Here is a 17,192-nt window from a genome sequence, read left to right as displayed (position 1 = left end):
GTATTTGGGGCGGTCAGCTGGGAAACACTGGACCCACGCATCGTCCCCTCTCCGCAGCGGGATTTACACATCCCAGCTGAGGAGGCAGGTCAGCCACAGCAAAGGAAGACGGGCCCCGAGGCCAGGTGGAACTGTGCTGGCACACACAGAGTCCCCTGCCCCACTCTGTAATGTGAGGGCATATATGTACAGAATGAAAAGCCATCATACCTCTCCCCAATGAGGTGTTAACTTCAAAGCTTCATTGGGACCTTTTAAATGGTAAGAGTTATTGCTTCGACAAAATCTCAAATAAAGCCCAAGAATTTTTTATTGACCCATTCACGGCATTCCTTCTATGGGGAACGTATAATAACTCAAGATCACCACAGAGCTGCCTTCCTTAAAGAATCTTCTTTCCCTTCCACAACAGCATTGGCTGCCCTGCCCCAACTGCTCTATATGTAATTTCCTATTTCTCTCTTGTTCCAATAGCATTTTCTTTCCATTATCTATTGGGCCCTTAAAAGTCACTGCTTTACTGAATTATTAGCTGTTTCTTAGCCTGTTACCTCCCAACTATAAAGTGAGCTTTAGGGATCCCTGGGTGGCGCAGCGGTTTGGCGCCTGCCTTTGGCCCAGGGCGCGATCCCGGAGACCCGGGATCGAATCCCACGTCAGGCTCCCGGTGCATGGAGCCTGCTTCTCCCTCTGCCTGTGTCTCTGCCTCGCTCTCTCTCTCTCTGTGTGTGTGTGACTATCATAAATTAAAAAAAAAAAAAAAAAAAGTGAGCTTTGGGTGGTAAAGGTCACTGATTTCTTTTCCTCCCACAGCCCTTCTACACCGTAGGAGCTTAAGTTCTTTGGGTTTTGCTTTTTAGTGTACATAAATGAATGAATGGATAAAATGAATGAAAAAGAAAATTAGTCTAGGGGTCAGGAATTCGGTATGATAGTTGGTACATTTTTGACACATTAAAAAAATAGAATAAGCATTAAAGCAATGATGACATCAAACCTAACATGTATTCCAGTACCACTCCAAACTACATATCCTTGTAAAACTCTTTAAAGAGTGCTCAAAGCTCTCCCCAAGCATCATTACATCACTTGACCTCACATTTCAGACAATCACCACTAGTGAACAGATACCTCTGTTTTGCCACTGGTATTGTTCCCAGTATCCTTAGAGCCAATATTTGTGTATAAGTCCACGATGGGAGCCATGTGGAGAAGAAGGCGCAAGAGGGCCAGGCCACAAATGCATGGCCTGCGGGAAGGTGAGTTACCACACTCGTCTTCCATAGGATCCCAGGTCAACTGCTGCCACTAAAGTGGTGTTATTTATTTAGAGAAGGTAGTAAAGGGCAGCCCGGGTGGCTCAGCAGTTTAGCGCCTGCCTTCAGCCCAGGGCATGATCCTGGAGACCTGGGATCGAGTCTGTCGGGCTCCCTGCATGGAGCCTGTTTCTGTCTCTGCCTCTCTGTGTGTGTCTCTCATGAATAAATAAATAAAATCTTAAAAAAAAAATAGAGAAGGTAGTAAAGGTAACAGAAGGTAAAACGCACACTCTGTCTGAATTTCTGGCCTAGTATAGAGAGCAAGTACATGACAGTCATCAAGAATCAGAGATGTCCTTTATAGATGGAAGAAATGGGAAGCCTGCAGACTAGGTAGAGATGAGTGACATCACGAAATTAAAAGGTAGTGCTTCTGCTTCCGCTGCCCTGACACAGCATGCTGGTGGGAAACTGCACAGGCTCTGCCTTGAGTTGTCTCAGATCTGCATTCTGTGGAAACACAGCAGGACAGGGAAAAATCTCCCGCTTACACACCACCGTTTCAGGCCACGTAGGGGGTAGAGCCCTAAAACCAGAGGCTGCCATCCCCACCCAGGCACAGGTCAGCCGCTTTCCACAAGATATGACTGAGCACCTCTGCCATGAAGGGGGGGGAAACGAGGAGGAGGCCACTGGCTTATAGGCAGCGTCATCTGTTCTCCTTTTCCAAGGTCATGTCTCCCTGCTCCTCAGTAGGAGCCCTCCTCTTCGTGGCAGAACATACACTCAGGACCCTCCCTGGAGCTTTGCTCAGGCTCTCCCCAGACTCTTGGCCACCTCTCTTCTCTCTGCCAGACCAAGGTGGGGCATGCCCTCTCTTTAAAGCTCACCAATACACGGAAATTCCCACTCTACAAATCCTCATTATCTTTTCTTTATCATAAACGTCTTGAACATTTTTGTATGTGAATTTTACTCCCAAGAATTTTAAAGTATAATCATTGCTTCTAGAGAAGTATTTTCACTTTCCAACTAAAAGTAAAGCAAATTAAGAATAAGAACCATGGGGCACCTGGGGGGCTCAGGGTTTGAGCATCTGCCTTCAGTCCAGGGCCTGATCCTGGAATCCCAAGACTGAGTCCCACATTGGGCTCCCTACATGGAACCTGCTTCTCCCTCTGCCTGTGTCTCTGCATCTCTCTCTCTCTCTCTCTCTCTGTCTCCCATGAATAAATAAAATCTTTAAAAAAAAAAAAAAGAATAAAAACCATGTATCCTTTTAGATCCTACCTAGCACATATTACGGTGCTGAGAAAAGATGGGTACTTCCCCAAAACGTGCTACACAGATGAATTACTAGCATAGTCTCAAACAGGCAACATGACAGAAGCAGGAATGTTATGTAAATATTATCCAAAAATGAGTTTTAGGCTATATGCAGAATAGTACTTTGCATTTTCCACATTGAGGTTTTAAGGGATCTTCACATTAATTTTCTTAATTTCCCTGAATTTGTCCCCTCACACTAAAATGACCAAGTCTTAAAAAAAAAAAAAAAAAAAAAAAAAAAAAAAAAAATGACCAAGTCTTTATCACTAAATTAGTTTTACTTAGAATCACATTAGATAATAATAGGAAAAATATACCCTCTATGGGAGAAGTGTAATGGATCATACCGATAGAGAAGAAACAACCAGCAAAAAAGAGAATGTGAAACCAATTTTTTTAAGATAATGAAAGGTCAGACTAGCAAACTCCATAGTTTTGCAAAAGAGAGGAAAAGTGCCTCAACTATCCAGGATAAATATTTATTTTCCGTGTTGTAATGAATTGTACTTTTCCACTGCATGCTCACAAATTCTCAAAGACCAGCTGATCCTAAGTCTAAGAAAGTATGCTATGCCGAAGGAAAGAGAGAGGGGAAAAAAAAAAAAACAACAACCTGGCAGTTTCCAGAAACTCCAACCATTCCTTAAACCCACCCAAATTTTGAGGATATTGTTGGAATAATGTATTTCCTCTTTTGAAGGGAAAGAAGGCAGGCGGTGGGAGATGTGGGAGTGGACGCGTATGCACATAGGGAGGGAGAGTAAGGAACCAGAGGGTTGGGGGGGGGAGAGGAACGGAGGAAAAATGAGAGAGATCTTCTTGCTAGGCCTTGATTAAGAACTTTTTAAGGGCTAGGAAGGGTGGGTAGTCTTTGAAACCAGATCCGCTGCAGGAAGGAGGCCAGCACCCAGGACACCGTGTCTTTCAGAAGGGGCCACCCACGGTGCCGTGGCGGTCATATGACTGCTCTGTCACATCCTGAAGCCATTTCCAGCCCATGCACACGTCTGTGCTCCCATTTAGAGAGGATGGGATATATTGGGAACACACATATGGAAACACTTTCAGAGAATCAGTTTCCATGAAATTCATAATGAGCCAAGTGGCTTCAGATGTGGTTGCGTTCCTCCGATTAGCCAGAAAAAAAAAAAAAAAATGGGAAGGAAAAAAGGGACAAATCCACCCTTTCAGACCTTATTTCAGTTTCAGAGAAATTAAAAACCACTAATGACTTATGGCTACCAAAACATGGAGCCACAATTAAGAGAGGACAAACTAGGAAAAAAGAGGGAAAGAGGTTTAAAAGCAGCAAGTCTTCCCCTCCTAAAAATAACAGCTTCAATATCAGTAATCTTATCTCCAATCAGGGGGAGGCTTTCCTGTGATGGGATCTGCCTAGAGTGGCATAATTCAGGACATCCTGGCAGGATGCGGTGCGCATGCGCACGCGGAGGGGGGGTTGGGGGGGCGATGGGGAGGGAGGCAGAGGCTCCGCGACCAGCTCTTATTTGATAACATATGTGGCCAATTAAGATTATTTTAAAAATTGCAACTAAATGATAAATTGTTCCTAAGTAAATCTTTCAAAAAAGCCTGAATGCAGAGGGGACGGCCTGGTATTTTCCTGTGGCCTGTGCTAGTGGTAACTCAGACTATATTAAAAGCAGAAATTTATGAACTGGTTGAGATGTTATATATTAGACACCAAAGCCCGGCTGATAGGAGGGCATGAAATACAAGAAGGGAACAAATGGGGGAGGGTTTTTAAAGAGGGGACATATAACTGACATCAGTAAGTTAAAAACTTATTTTTATACTGAAACAACAACAAAAAAGAAAACAGGCGTATTATGGAGTAGAATTCACATGAAATTTTAAGATAAAACAAGAGACCTGAAAATGCTCTCCTTGCAGGAGCTGGGGTTGTTTGGGGTTATGTCAATAGACTGGGGGAGAGCAGGAGCAGTCAAGGTGCCCTGGAGTTTCCTTTGACTTTGGGGTACTTCAGTGGAAAAATCTGAGGAGCGTTTTTCTGGAGTTTTGGGAGCAAGCCTGAACCCATTGTGTAGGAATGCTGTGACTCCAGGATCCTTGATGATGGGCTGGGAACCCACACTGGTTGTTGCTCACCAGAGCAGTCTTTGCTCGCTCCAACCAGAGGAATCCTATAAGCAACTGAATATTCATGGTATCCCTTGCTGCTGCCAGTTTTACTAAGAGGAAAGACTGGCTAACCAGACAAGGAGAGGAGACGGCTCTGACCTGCAGAGGATGTTCATTGAAGTGCGTCTACCTGCATGATGGCACTGAATCCTCCCAAAGGCCCTGAGAGGTAGACAATGTCACTGACTCCATACTTGCAGATGACCAACTGAAGCTCAGGGAAGGGAAGTGATTTCCTCAAAGTGACAGACCACTACTGGGTGGCTGGGACCTGGCCCCAGACCCATGGGGCTCAGCTGCCCCGGCCTCCTCCACATGCAGGGAATCAGTGTCCCTTTTGTGCCAATCCTAACTGCTTGGCCGTGCCCGCCTGATGGGCTGTCATGAAAAGGGGCCTGATCAATGATCAAAGAGAGCCCTGGGGATGAGGATGGGGATAGGGATGGAGATGGGGATGAGGATGCAGATGGGAGGTGAAATGGGGAGCCGGATGTGTGCCACCTATTTGCCACACTTGACTCAGCCCCCAGGTTCTCATGTTGTCTTTGCCACTGATGTTCTAAGAAATCTTGGGCCAATCGCGTTTTCTGTTCATCGGGTACTCTCATCAGTTAAGACTCTTGTCAGTGACAACTGGCAAAAGGACACAGCAAGTAGCAAACATCTCCATCTCAGAAGGGCATTCCTTCCTACCAGTACCATGTGAACTAGTGGGGCCAGAGGGGGAAAACATTGAAAAGACTGGGTCCAAACTAGAAAAGACATGAGTTGAGGATCATTATCTCAAAGTCCCCTTGTATCCAACCCCAACCCCCACCTCCGGGCCAACTGAACTCTTCTGTAAAAAAGCAAGGACAGCAAATCACAGCCTCAAGGACCACATTCCACCACGCCCCCAAATGCACATGCTGTCCTATCAGCTTGAGCTTCAATTCTCAACCTTCTAAAGTAGGAAGAGCTCCGCTCCCCTCAATCTAGCACTGATCCATCCAGGGGGAGCCAGAGAGGCCCAGGAGAAGGGTCAGCCCCAGGCAGTATCACTTAAAACCTGAGAAGCTTGGAGCTCCAGTTTTTTCAAATAGAATTCCTCTCCTGGGGCACCTGAGTGGCTCAGTAGTTGAGCATTTGCCTTTGGCTCAGGGCCTGATCCAGGGATCCTGGGATGGAGTCCTGAATCAGGGTCCCCACAGGGAGCCTGCTTCTCCCTCATCCTATGCCTCTGCCTCTCTCCCTCTGTCTCTCATGGAAAGAATTCCCCTCCAAAGGCTTGGCACCCTGCTATGTCCCAACAGCCCTGAGGTTACCCTGGACCTTAAAGCACCTAACTCAAAACACCCAATGCCTCAAGACCCAGAGTTTGAACCAGATCACCGAAGTATTATTCAGTCTGTGTTAACTCCAAGGGGTACAGCTATGACGGGTCTGACACAATCCATATTAGTATCAAGGATCAAAGCCACAGGCTTGAGCCTCCAACTGTATCCTAGCCTCTGTTTGCCCTCTCTCCCTCTACAGTGAGATCTACACACTGACCTGCTTTCCGGAGCAGGCCTGGGCTGGTCATACCCTGGGATGGGTTCCTGCCCCAGGAGGAAAATACAAGGTGGCTTCCTGGCTGGGACAGAAGGTTGCTTTAGAGTCAAGACTCACAATTGTGTATGTATTGTATCTTCTGCCCACATGGCTTATCTAGGTTCCTGAATCCTTATCTTGTCCAACTTACTGGTCCCACGGGATCTTCCTTGCTCACTGCTGCCTACCTGTTCTGCGAGTTCGTGCCATGCTTCTTACTCATTTCTAGATCTCTGTGCACATTTCTAGATCTCTCTAGACACATGATAAAACATCTGCTAGAATGACAGTCTTGGCCCAATTTGCCTTTCTGGTCTTGTCTCTCACTCCACTTCTTCATCAACTCTACAATCCAGGCAAACTGGATGTTCTTCCATTTTCTGGACTACCCCCCACCCCCCACATTTCCCTCACGTCCTGGGTTTACATGATTCCCTCAGGCCTCAGTATCCCCACCCCCACCCTAACTCAGGCCCTTGAAATTCTAAGCAGCCTTTAAAGTCTACCTCACAATCCCCCTCTGCTTCAAAGATTCTGCTCGTGTCCCTGCTTTAGCCCACTGGGACCTCTCTCTCCTTCTTCTGCCCTGACTTCTCCACTCATATCTCTCTTAAAGCTGGCACAAGAAGAGGAGCTACCACTACTTTATCACTGCCACTAGCCCATAAATTCCTTGAGAACAGGCTCTGTCCTGCTTATCTGGAAATGCACCGTGGCTCTTCTCAGAGTGACACACAGAGTGTTTAAGTGCATGTGTGAGGAAAATGAGATGGTGACCAATTCTCTAATTGTGGGCTGTGTACGCCTTCTGATTTCTGCTCGTCCATCTTTAGCCAACTGCTTTTCCTGACCTACCATCCCTGTGCTTACTGGGACCCCAAGGCCTTAAGGTTGTTCGTTCCAGATCCATAACTTTGCCCTGGCCACAAGTTTTGGGGTGTCCCTCTTGTTCTAACCTGTTCCCGGTTTGTTCCCCTATCCTAAAAAACAAAAACTCTTTTTTGCTTTTTTTCGGCCCAAACAGACTATCTTGTGCCATATCAACAGTGACTCTCAAAAGTAATAAATACAAAAGAACGTCTCAAATTCACATACTGCTTTTAAGTTGTCCCTGCTTTTACGTACCTCTGGTTTTACCTCCTGTGAGGTAGCCTGACAGATAGCAACTGATAATGAAGCTCAGGCAAAAAAGAACATACCAAGGATGTAGTCATTTAGTGCCACGGCCTCAATGAAGTTGTTGAGTTTCCCAATCTGTGTCCCTTTTCCCCACCGGGCTTGTCTCATTAGCATCTAAAGATTTTTCATCCTAAGAGAAATCCTGATGGGGAAAGGATGGTATTTCTTTAACAACAGGGGAACATCTCAATTGAATTTTTTTTATAAAGTGATGACAGGCATGCCTTCTCACGTTGGAGGTTTAGATCCAGATCCAGTAATATCATAAAACCAACTACCAACTTTTATTTAACTTCAAAACGGATTCACTTCGAAAAGTTTCTTTTGCTTTGTTTCTAGAGTTTAGCCTAAAACCACGCACAAGAGACTCCATACTGTCCTGAGACAATGCTCCTCATAGAACTTCCGAATCCAAATGTAGTGCTAACAGTAACTCATTCCTCTGACTGTCTCAGAGTTTTTCTACTCAAGCCTTGCACACGGAATTAACTCAAAACTTCTGCAAGAAAAACGTCCTTTTTAGAGTTTGATTTGGCATCAGTTTCAAAGAGCTGTTTGTATATTTTAGAATATGTAGAATTTTCCTTTGATTGAAACCTCTCTTTTAACAATGGACAAGAGATGATTTCTCTTCTGAGTGATTTAAACAAAAACAAACACATCTTAGTTACATAGAGCCTTGTTCTCAAAGCGGTTTTTTTGAGAAAAATCAAACCCTACAGATTGTTAAGCATTTGGCAAAAGCCTTCAAACAGCCAAAGCCAAATAGTGAACTTTTCCTTGTTGTCGGAGATAAACAAATACTAGAGCAAATAGAAAAAAAAAAAAAAATAGGACCTCCTTTCACTTTCTACTCTGCCCGATAACATTCTCCTCTCAATACACACACCCACCCCTTCAGAGGGGTTTCATCCTCAATGTTTACTTCTGGTGCTATAGTAATAAACTCGCCACAAATGGACATTTTCAACATCTGTTTGTGGCTGCTCCCAGATTCCCAGTATTGCTTTAGGACATGAAGCCCTCTGTCTCCCAAGTGTAAACAGACACACCTAATTATGTATTAAGGTGTCTGAGAAGAGCTACTTGTTTTGATGACCAAAAAAAAAAAGAGAGAGAGAGAGAGAGAGTAAGCCCAGTCCTCTCAGTGTGCTGCAAGACAAGTAGTATAGTCCAGTGGCAGCTCCTCCTCAAACAGTGGAAGTTCTCTGCCTGCCACGGACAAAACCCCAGTCCTGTTATTCCCAGCCTGGGAATATAGTCTACTGAGTCTACTCCAGATGTGGACCAAAAGAGCTGATGACTGGTCAAGAGAGATGGTGCTGTCACAGATCCAGGGCAAAAATCTATTCAGTCTCTTCATAAGGATTTAATTTTAGGGTAAAAGAGGAAAGAGCAAAGGAGGAGGAGATAATTGGAGGGTAGCATTTTTCTTCTTCAGATCACAAGGGCCATGTACAGCAATAACAGATAAAAAAAAAAAATGTCAGCTCTATTGGCAGCGTAGCAGGAGAAAACGATTCTAGAGCATTGGACTATCAGCCAGGGATGTGAGTTCTGGTCAACAGCACTGTCCTGAGTGAGCAGGGCAACCACATGGAGTCCCTTCCTCTCCCTGGCCCCCACATTCCTGGTCAGTAAAATGACACAATTTAACTAAGTCTTCTCCATGGATTTCCAGCTCCAAAATTCTGATTCTGCTACACATGAGGCAAACTTGAAAATTCCAAAATATCTTTAACAATTCTATTAGAGGGACGCCTGGGTGGCTCAGTGGTTGAGCGTCTCTGCCTTCAGCTCAGGTCATGATCTCGGGGTCCTGGAATCAAGTCTCGCATCAGGCTCCCTGCTAGGAGCCTGCTTTTGCCTCTGCCTGTGTCTCTGCCTCTCTGTGTGTCTCTCATGAATAAACAAAATCTATAAAAAATTCTACTAGAAATACTGTTCCTCTAAAGAAAGGTGCCCATTCATTAAAACATAATACTACATTTTTTTAAAAAATGGGTATATGCACTGTGCAAGAAATACCCAGGCTTCCTCTCCAGATACTAATGTCAATTAGAAAATCTAGAATATTTTTCCACAAAATAAAAAAATATAATTGTTAACAACAGTTTGGAATAGAGGCCAAAAGAAAATGAGAACACTATTAGCTTTGTATGAAAGCCTTCCATTATTAAATTGAGCAGTAAAGAGGGTTAAAAATTAGCTTTAGGCTCACACATTCGATGAGAAGTATGATGGGAGCTCTTTCTCTTTTCTCTTTGTTCTTGGTTTCTCAAGTAAATTGTTTTGACCTGAACTATCTGAAGTTAAAATAAATCACATTTGACATCAACCTTTCCAACTCTGGCAAGATAGGACGTATTGTTAGGCATCATTCAAGCAGCCTCGGTTTCCCTGTCCCACATGTAAAAATACGTACTTTAAGGTTTTAAGATTTTATTAATATGCACATTTTTAATCTCTAGAATAAAATTCAGATTTAAAATCCCTACAATAAAATTTGGATTTACAAAAGTAGGAGGGGGACTGTTTCCACTGTTATTTCTGGCAGGAACTTCACTTTATTTTCGGCACTCTGACCTTTATAAAGCATGAACATTGGCTATTTAGTAAGGATTGCTGGTGTTCTGTCCCCCATGTGTCGCCTGGAAAGACCAAAGTGATAAAACTCCCTCCGAGGATGATATCCAGCAGGCTCTATAGCAAAGTCTGTTTCTGATATGGGGAGACTCCTATGACAAAAGCATAGTGAGGAAAGCACATGTGGAACTGAAAGACTTGAGGCTGAGGGTTGACTCTCCTGCTCTTTCACTCTGTGACTTAGGTCAAGTCTCTAAAGGTCTCTGAGCCCTGATTTTCTCCTGGCAAAACAGAAGCTATCGTGGCATCTATACTCCAATAAGCTGTCATGGAGATTAAATGAGATAATGTCTATGAAAGTTCTTTCTCTGTATTTAAAATTCTATCTAGTGGTGCCTGGGTAGTTCAACAGGTTAAGCATCTGACTCTTGATTTTGGCTTAAGTCATGATCTCAGGGTGGTGGGATCGAGCCCCACATCTGCTCCATGCTCAGGGGGTAGTCTGCTTGAGATTCTCTCTCCCTCTGCCCCTCCCCCCCCCCTTCTCATGCTCTCTCTCTATCTCTCTCTGAAATAAATGAATCTTTAAAAAATACTATCTAAATATTATCCTTATTAATGCCTGGTTTTTACTATCAGTTTTGGACTTAGCTGTGATAGCTGCCCATTTTCCTCAACACTGAATTTATCTGAGAATACATGGTGTCATTGTCTGTAAGCTTTCATTTCTGCCATCAGAAAAGCTACTGTTATGGATGACAGGAGTGTGTCCTGAGTCTTTTCGATTTCCTCGATCTCCGGAGCTCTGGAATTAGCAGAAGTATTCAAGCTTCCCCACAAGGAGGCTTCCTCCCTCCTGATGGTACCTTCAGTTTTTCTCCACATGCTCTGAGCATCTGCCTGAGTCTCCATCTCTCCTGGCTGACCCAGCCTTCAGGCCAGCATCCTCTGGGACAGTAGCCTGACCTGCAATTATAACCCACTTGTCACCTAGCTGTACCGGGCCATGCACCTCCTCACACGTAGTATGATGCTGTGGGGGAATCCACAGCCCTGACTCTCAGAACAATCGGTACAGATCTCGTCATTCATCCCTCAGTGCTAGCCCATTTGTTATATATGTATTAGAGCCCTCGTGCCACCTCTATGGGTAGTTGAGTTGTACCTCAATGTGAATGGCTCCAATCTGCCTTCTACATAGCCTAAGTGGTACTGCTTATTTGATTTTTATAAACTATTAGAAAGATCTGTTTCAAACTTTGAACTGGAAGTTCTACTATTTATAGTTTGAGATGCTACTTTTTTTATTAAAATGTTGGCAGGAAGACCCTTGGGTGAGGTTCACTTTGGTGAAACAGTTTTTCTTTTTTAGGCACCAGGCAACATGGCAAAGATAGAGCAGGGTAAAGCAGCATAGCCATCTACAGGGACCCACCCGGGGCTGGGGCTGGGGCTCTGGAAGTCCAAGGCTGCCACTTGAAATACTAGCTTGGGAAGTCTACATGGGGCTGAGACATAACCACAGCTCTGGCTTTCTAGTCCTAAAGTCCTAGCTTTATCTGGTTACCACTTCTGTGATGATTTTCAATATGATACTCCTGGGTGGTAGCAAAAAAAGAACAGTACCCAAGGCCTAAACATGAGCATGATCAAACCACCCTTCATCTGAAGAGGAAGGAAATTAATTATACACATTTGTACACTGAGATTCAGAACTCCTGGGCTCCTGAGGAGAAAACACCCCTCTTTCAAATTAGTACAGCACACACTGTCTTTACATTTTAATCCTTTCACAAGTGGCTTTTTTTTCTCTCTCTCTTCAGTGGCTTGTTACCTGCTGTTTCTCAATCGAGTTTTGTCTCTACCTTACACTGAATCTTTGACCTCTATTCTCCATTACTGTCCTATTCTAAAGGGCAAAGCCAGGGAGAAAGGTTAAAACTAGGTTTGACAGCCAACCTCTGACCAAGAATTCTGATCTGTAAAGTTTTCACAGCCATTGGAATTATTCTGGATTTCCCATCATAAAAGAGGATGATACTCTTTGAATTGTATCTTATTTTGCATCCTACGAGCTTCTAAAACTCAAAATAAATTTTAAGTTGATTAGGTCACTGCTCCCAAGACGCTGATTTTACTGCTTTCCTTCTTTTCTTTAAAAATGGTTATACCGGGCAACCCGCGTGGCTCAGCGGTTTAGTGCCACCTTCAGCCCAGAGCCTGATCCTGGAGACCCGGATGGAGTCCCTACATGGAGCCTGCTTCTCCCTCTGCCTGTGTCTCTGCCTCTGTGTGTGTGTGTGTGTGTGTCTCATGAATAAATAAATAAAATCTTAAAAAATAAATGGTTATACCAGTTTTCAGCATATACCTCTGAACCTTGGGATTCCAGGAAGAAGAGGAAGCCTATGCCCATGGAGAGTAGGACTTTTGTGATTTTTCAAACAGGAAATGTTAAGAAGTGCTCATATATTCTCAAGATCTTGAAGCTAATTCCTAGAGAAACTAACTGAAGGTTGGGGTGGGGAGGAGATCTCTTTTTAAGGCCCAGAGTTTGGAAAGAATCTGAGATGGGAGTGATAGCTGACTACAACACTTATTCTAATCATCTCAGCTTTTTAAAGCTTCCTCCTCTACCCTTAGTCTGTTTTTACAACATTCTACTTAGAACAAGTTCCTCCTCCCTTATCAATTCAAGTTCTTTCCAATTTCAAATATGCCCCCATTTCTCAATCCTCTGGGAAGAAGTGGTTCTGGGTGGTTCCTCCATTCACAGGGAGGGCAAATGCTGATGCCTCACATAGCCCTACTTTGTTCAAATGCAAAATATTAGTTTGCAAGCCTGAGGTAACTAACCACAAACCCCTTGCTCAGGGGTCTCTTCTTTTCAGGGCTTTCGCCACACACTTCTCGGTATGAGCACCTGCAGAGGCAGCTCAGTCACACCCATGTGGCGATTTTCATTTCATTCCATCTTAAAAGCAATAAAAGGAACTGGTATGTATAAAGGCTATGAAATATCTAAAAATATACTCCCTAATATTTGAAGAGGGTGAGGGGAACATACCATGCGGGTCAGTCCCCCAAATTAATCTCATCATTGTGCTTCAACTGCACTGAAATCTGTGTTTGCACAGTGCCAAGGAAGGGGAGCTCCTGGAAATAATCAGATTAATGTGTCAATGAAAACAACCAAACCAAGCATTTCAGCTCTCGAAATGGATTTCTCGCCTGAATTTTCCAGGTTGGTGGTTCTGTATTCACCCAATAAATCAAGTAATTCCTGAATTACAGCTTCACTATGGGGTGTATAAACAATGTCTAAAGGTTAGCTAAAATCTTATAAGATATAATATTATTCTTTTTAAAGCAGACTGACGATTGGGGGAAAGCACTGCTAAAACGTTTTGATGACTGAGGGAAAATACTTGCGCCAGTCCAGAGCGTCCCCGTCCCCACTGCTTTCAGGCGAGTATTAGCCACCATCCTCCTACGGGGTGACTACCACAGCCTCCCCGACACACTCTTGCTTCCTCTCTCATCCTCTTACACAATTCTCCCCCAAACAGCCAGAGAGGGACCTTCTGAAACTAGCAATCCATTTATATCACGACTTTGCTTAAAATCTGTCCATGGCTTCTCACTACGTGGACCAGGAAACCCAAACTTCTGCTTCTGAGCAGCAGAGGCCCGGCATTCCCTGGAGCAGCGATCTCTCTGACTCCACCTCATTTTCTACACACTCCAAAACACAGCCATTCCTCTTCCCACTCCAGGGCCTTTGCACCAGCCTTCCCTGCTGCCTGCAATGAGCTTCACAGGGCTGACTCTTTCTTGTAAATTTAGATTTCAGCTTCCTCATAACATCACCCTATTTTGCTTTCCTCACAGTACATAGCCCTAGATAATACTTTCTTATTCGGTTGCCTACTTTTACCCTTTTACAGCTAACATTTATTACCAGGTATTATTCCAAGAGCTTTACATACTTAATTCTTTTGTCCTCATAATGACCATTTGAGGTTGGTGGTATTATTATTATTAGCCCATTTCACAGATGAAGAAATTGTGGTACAGACAAACTAAGTAATATTCCCAAGATCACATAGCAAGTGAGTCAAAAAGCCTAGATTTAAACCCAGAGAGTCTGGCTCCAAAGACTGATTGTTTAAATCACTAAATCATATGCCCCAGAAAAAGCTCCCTGAGCTTTTCTTACTCACCATTGTACCTCCGGTGACTAGAACAGAGTCAATTAATGAGTATATTTAATGTCAACAATAATTTGTATTAATAAAGACATTTATCATGTGGTCTAAAATACTATGATAGCAATGTTTCACTAAAAGGAACTTTATTATAATTCTGTTTTATGAATTATAAATGAATTATAAATGAATAATCCCATTTATTCTGTTATTAATAGAATTCACCTGTTCTTTTGTTGTTATAACCTTTAGCTTACAAGATTCTCAACTCTCCCAGAAGATAAATTAGTCTTTATTATAGCCATTCTCAGATAGAGTGTATAATAGATAAGTTACATAAAACCATGCTAGGGTATGTAAAATGTCAATAAAACAAAGTTTTTTCTTCATTTTAATAAAGCCGTGGTTTCAAACTGCCTGCAGACTTGGACAAACATGCACATATATGACGCTTCACCTTGAACAGAAGTTTGGCTGTGGTCAAGTGTCAAGATCTGAAAGTACAGATTTTTGCCACCAATTAACCTGATCCTAGATTGCTCCTTATCAGAATCAACTGAAGCACAAAACAAAGCGATTCTTGACATCTATAGTAGGTCTCCCTACGAATTTAATTAAGAAATCAAATACTATGCTAGCTTTTATTTTTATTATTGGTGGCGATATTTAGATTTCTGGTGTGCTGGTCGCTCAATGTTTCTGAGAGAAAAAAGCCTTATTTAGCAACCTAGCCATTCAAAATTATGGACCTTGGAGAAGATCTAGCCCAATTTATTTCACACATAAGGAACCTAAGGCCCATAGAAGTTAAGTGAGCTTCTCAAGAACTCAGAAGCTCATCTAAAAATAGATCGCAGGTTCCTCAATTCCCATCCAAGTGCTGTTTCTAGCATGCTGCCGATGAGGCTGTGAGTCTTTTATCACTGTGCTGCATGCCTGTGCCTTAGAAGGAACATTCTTCTAATTAACCAAAACAATGCAACACCATTTTATTGAGCAACTACTATTTCATTGGTGTTAGGTTCAATGGTCTTTGGGGATGCAGTCCCATTTAAATGCTTCAATCATCTGCTCAGTTAAACAGGTCACCTGAGTAAGTTTTAATAACCCTTCAAAGGTTAATCCAACTATATTAAGTTAATCCAACTATTCATCCAACTATATCAATAATCCACCAAACATCAATGATCTAAATGCACCATTTAAGATGGAGATTGTTAAAATGGATCAAAAAACAGGACCCAACTGTATGTTACCTACAGGAAACCCACTTGAAATATAAATGCACACAGAGATCACATAGAGCAACAGGAACTTGCATTCATGGCTGTTTGGAATGCAACATGGCACAGCCACTTTCGGAAACAGTTTGGCAGTTTCTTACAAAGGTAAATATACTCTTACCATGTGACCCAGCAATTGCACTCCACAGCATTTACCCAGAGAAGTTGAAAAGTTATGTCCACATAAAACGTACACACAGATGTTTATAGGTTCTAAGGTACTCACGCTATCCATGAAGTGCTACAGTGTTACTGAAGGTAGACTTGGGAGTAGTGGTAAATATATATTGCAAATCTGGGGAACCACTAAAAGAAGGTAAAAAGGGAAGTATAACTCAATGACAGGATAAGAACAGAGGGAAAGTAGAATCACATAAAATGTTCAACTAAAACCATGAAAGGAGGAAAAAGAGTGGAAGACAAACAATGAAAAGAAGATAAAGAACAGGGGCAATAAATAAAAAACAGTAACGAATATGGTAGATATTAATCCAACTATATCAATAACTACTCTGAATGTCAATGGTCTAAAATGTGCCTTTTAAAAGACAGAGATTGTCAGAGTGAAACAAAAACCAAGACCCAACCAATGCTTCAAAGGTACAATACCTGTGACACCTACCAATTTCTAAGGTAAAAAAAAAAAAAAAAAAAAAAAAACCTTCAACTTTCTCTGTGAACTGTCCAGAGGGCCAAACTCTTTCCTTTTTGGAATCTTTCCGGTCAACTCTCCACTGTACGTTTAAGTAACACTGACACTGACACTGTATTGTTTTCCTCCCGTGTAGTTGGCGAGTTTGTGGGTTTGTTGTTGTTTTGTTTTTTTTTAATGATGAGTACCACAACTCTATTATCAGACTTTTTCCTCTTTTCCAAGTCTGTTTTTATTTCCTTGGTGGTTTTTATTTAGAAAGGGTTCTTCTTAATTAGGTATGGATTTATTGTAACCACATCAATGGGTTTATTATTGATTTATCGTGAATCACTGCTCTCCTTGGCACAGAGTGGAGTGTTTATAACCATCATTATATTTGTTATTATTATTCCATTAACTATAGCATTATTACTAATTACAACAGGGAGCTGGAATGGTGACCATTTTGATTAGAGAGAGAGCGGTAAACTCTGGATATAGGAACATCCATCTTGTTCCAGTCTACTATGCTGGACTGTATTTCTAAGTTTATCGCTTAAAGCCAAAGTGTCTCTGGAAAAGATGACACCTTCCTGGAAAAGATGACACCTCTGAGATATTCAGGGACACTGGTGCCTGAGAAGCATTTTATTTACGTGACTTTCATGGATTTGAGATTCGTGAATTTCTTGAGAGTCACATTAAAAAAAAAAATTAGACGTATAGTCAAATGGGATCCTAGGTTTGCCTCAAACCAAGTCTCTTAAATTCTGTTAAATACCCAATTTAATAATATATGCCTTCCTATACATTTTTTGAGAAAACAATCCAAAAAGGAGTCTGAACAGGACTTTGAACTGTTCAAAATAAAATGTTGTCCAAAAATGACTTTGAATAATTCAAATTAAAGTGCTGTTATTTGTATCTTATCATATAGGATTTTAATTATATGGAAACTTTTTACTTGTTCAGTTACCCC

The 17,192-nt window shown here is 42.5% G+C and overlaps 1 protein-coding gene across 11 annotated transcripts in view; it reads right to left on the bottom strand.

Annotated features, from left to right (window-relative positions):
• The window catches only part of RUNX2 (RUNX family transcription factor 2), a 326,346-nt gene that overhangs the window by 115,478 nt on the left and 193,676 nt on the right, over window positions 1–17,192 (bottom strand). The window lies entirely within an intron of this gene.

This window comes from Canis lupus, chromosome 12, assembly GCF_011100685.1.
Source record: "Canis lupus familiaris isolate Mischka breed German Shepherd chromosome 12, alternate assembly UU_Cfam_GSD_1.0, whole genome shotgun sequence".
NCBI lineage: Eukaryota > Metazoa > Chordata > Mammalia > Carnivora > Canidae > Canis > Canis lupus.
This window is presented reverse-complemented; position numbering and strand designations above follow the sequence as displayed.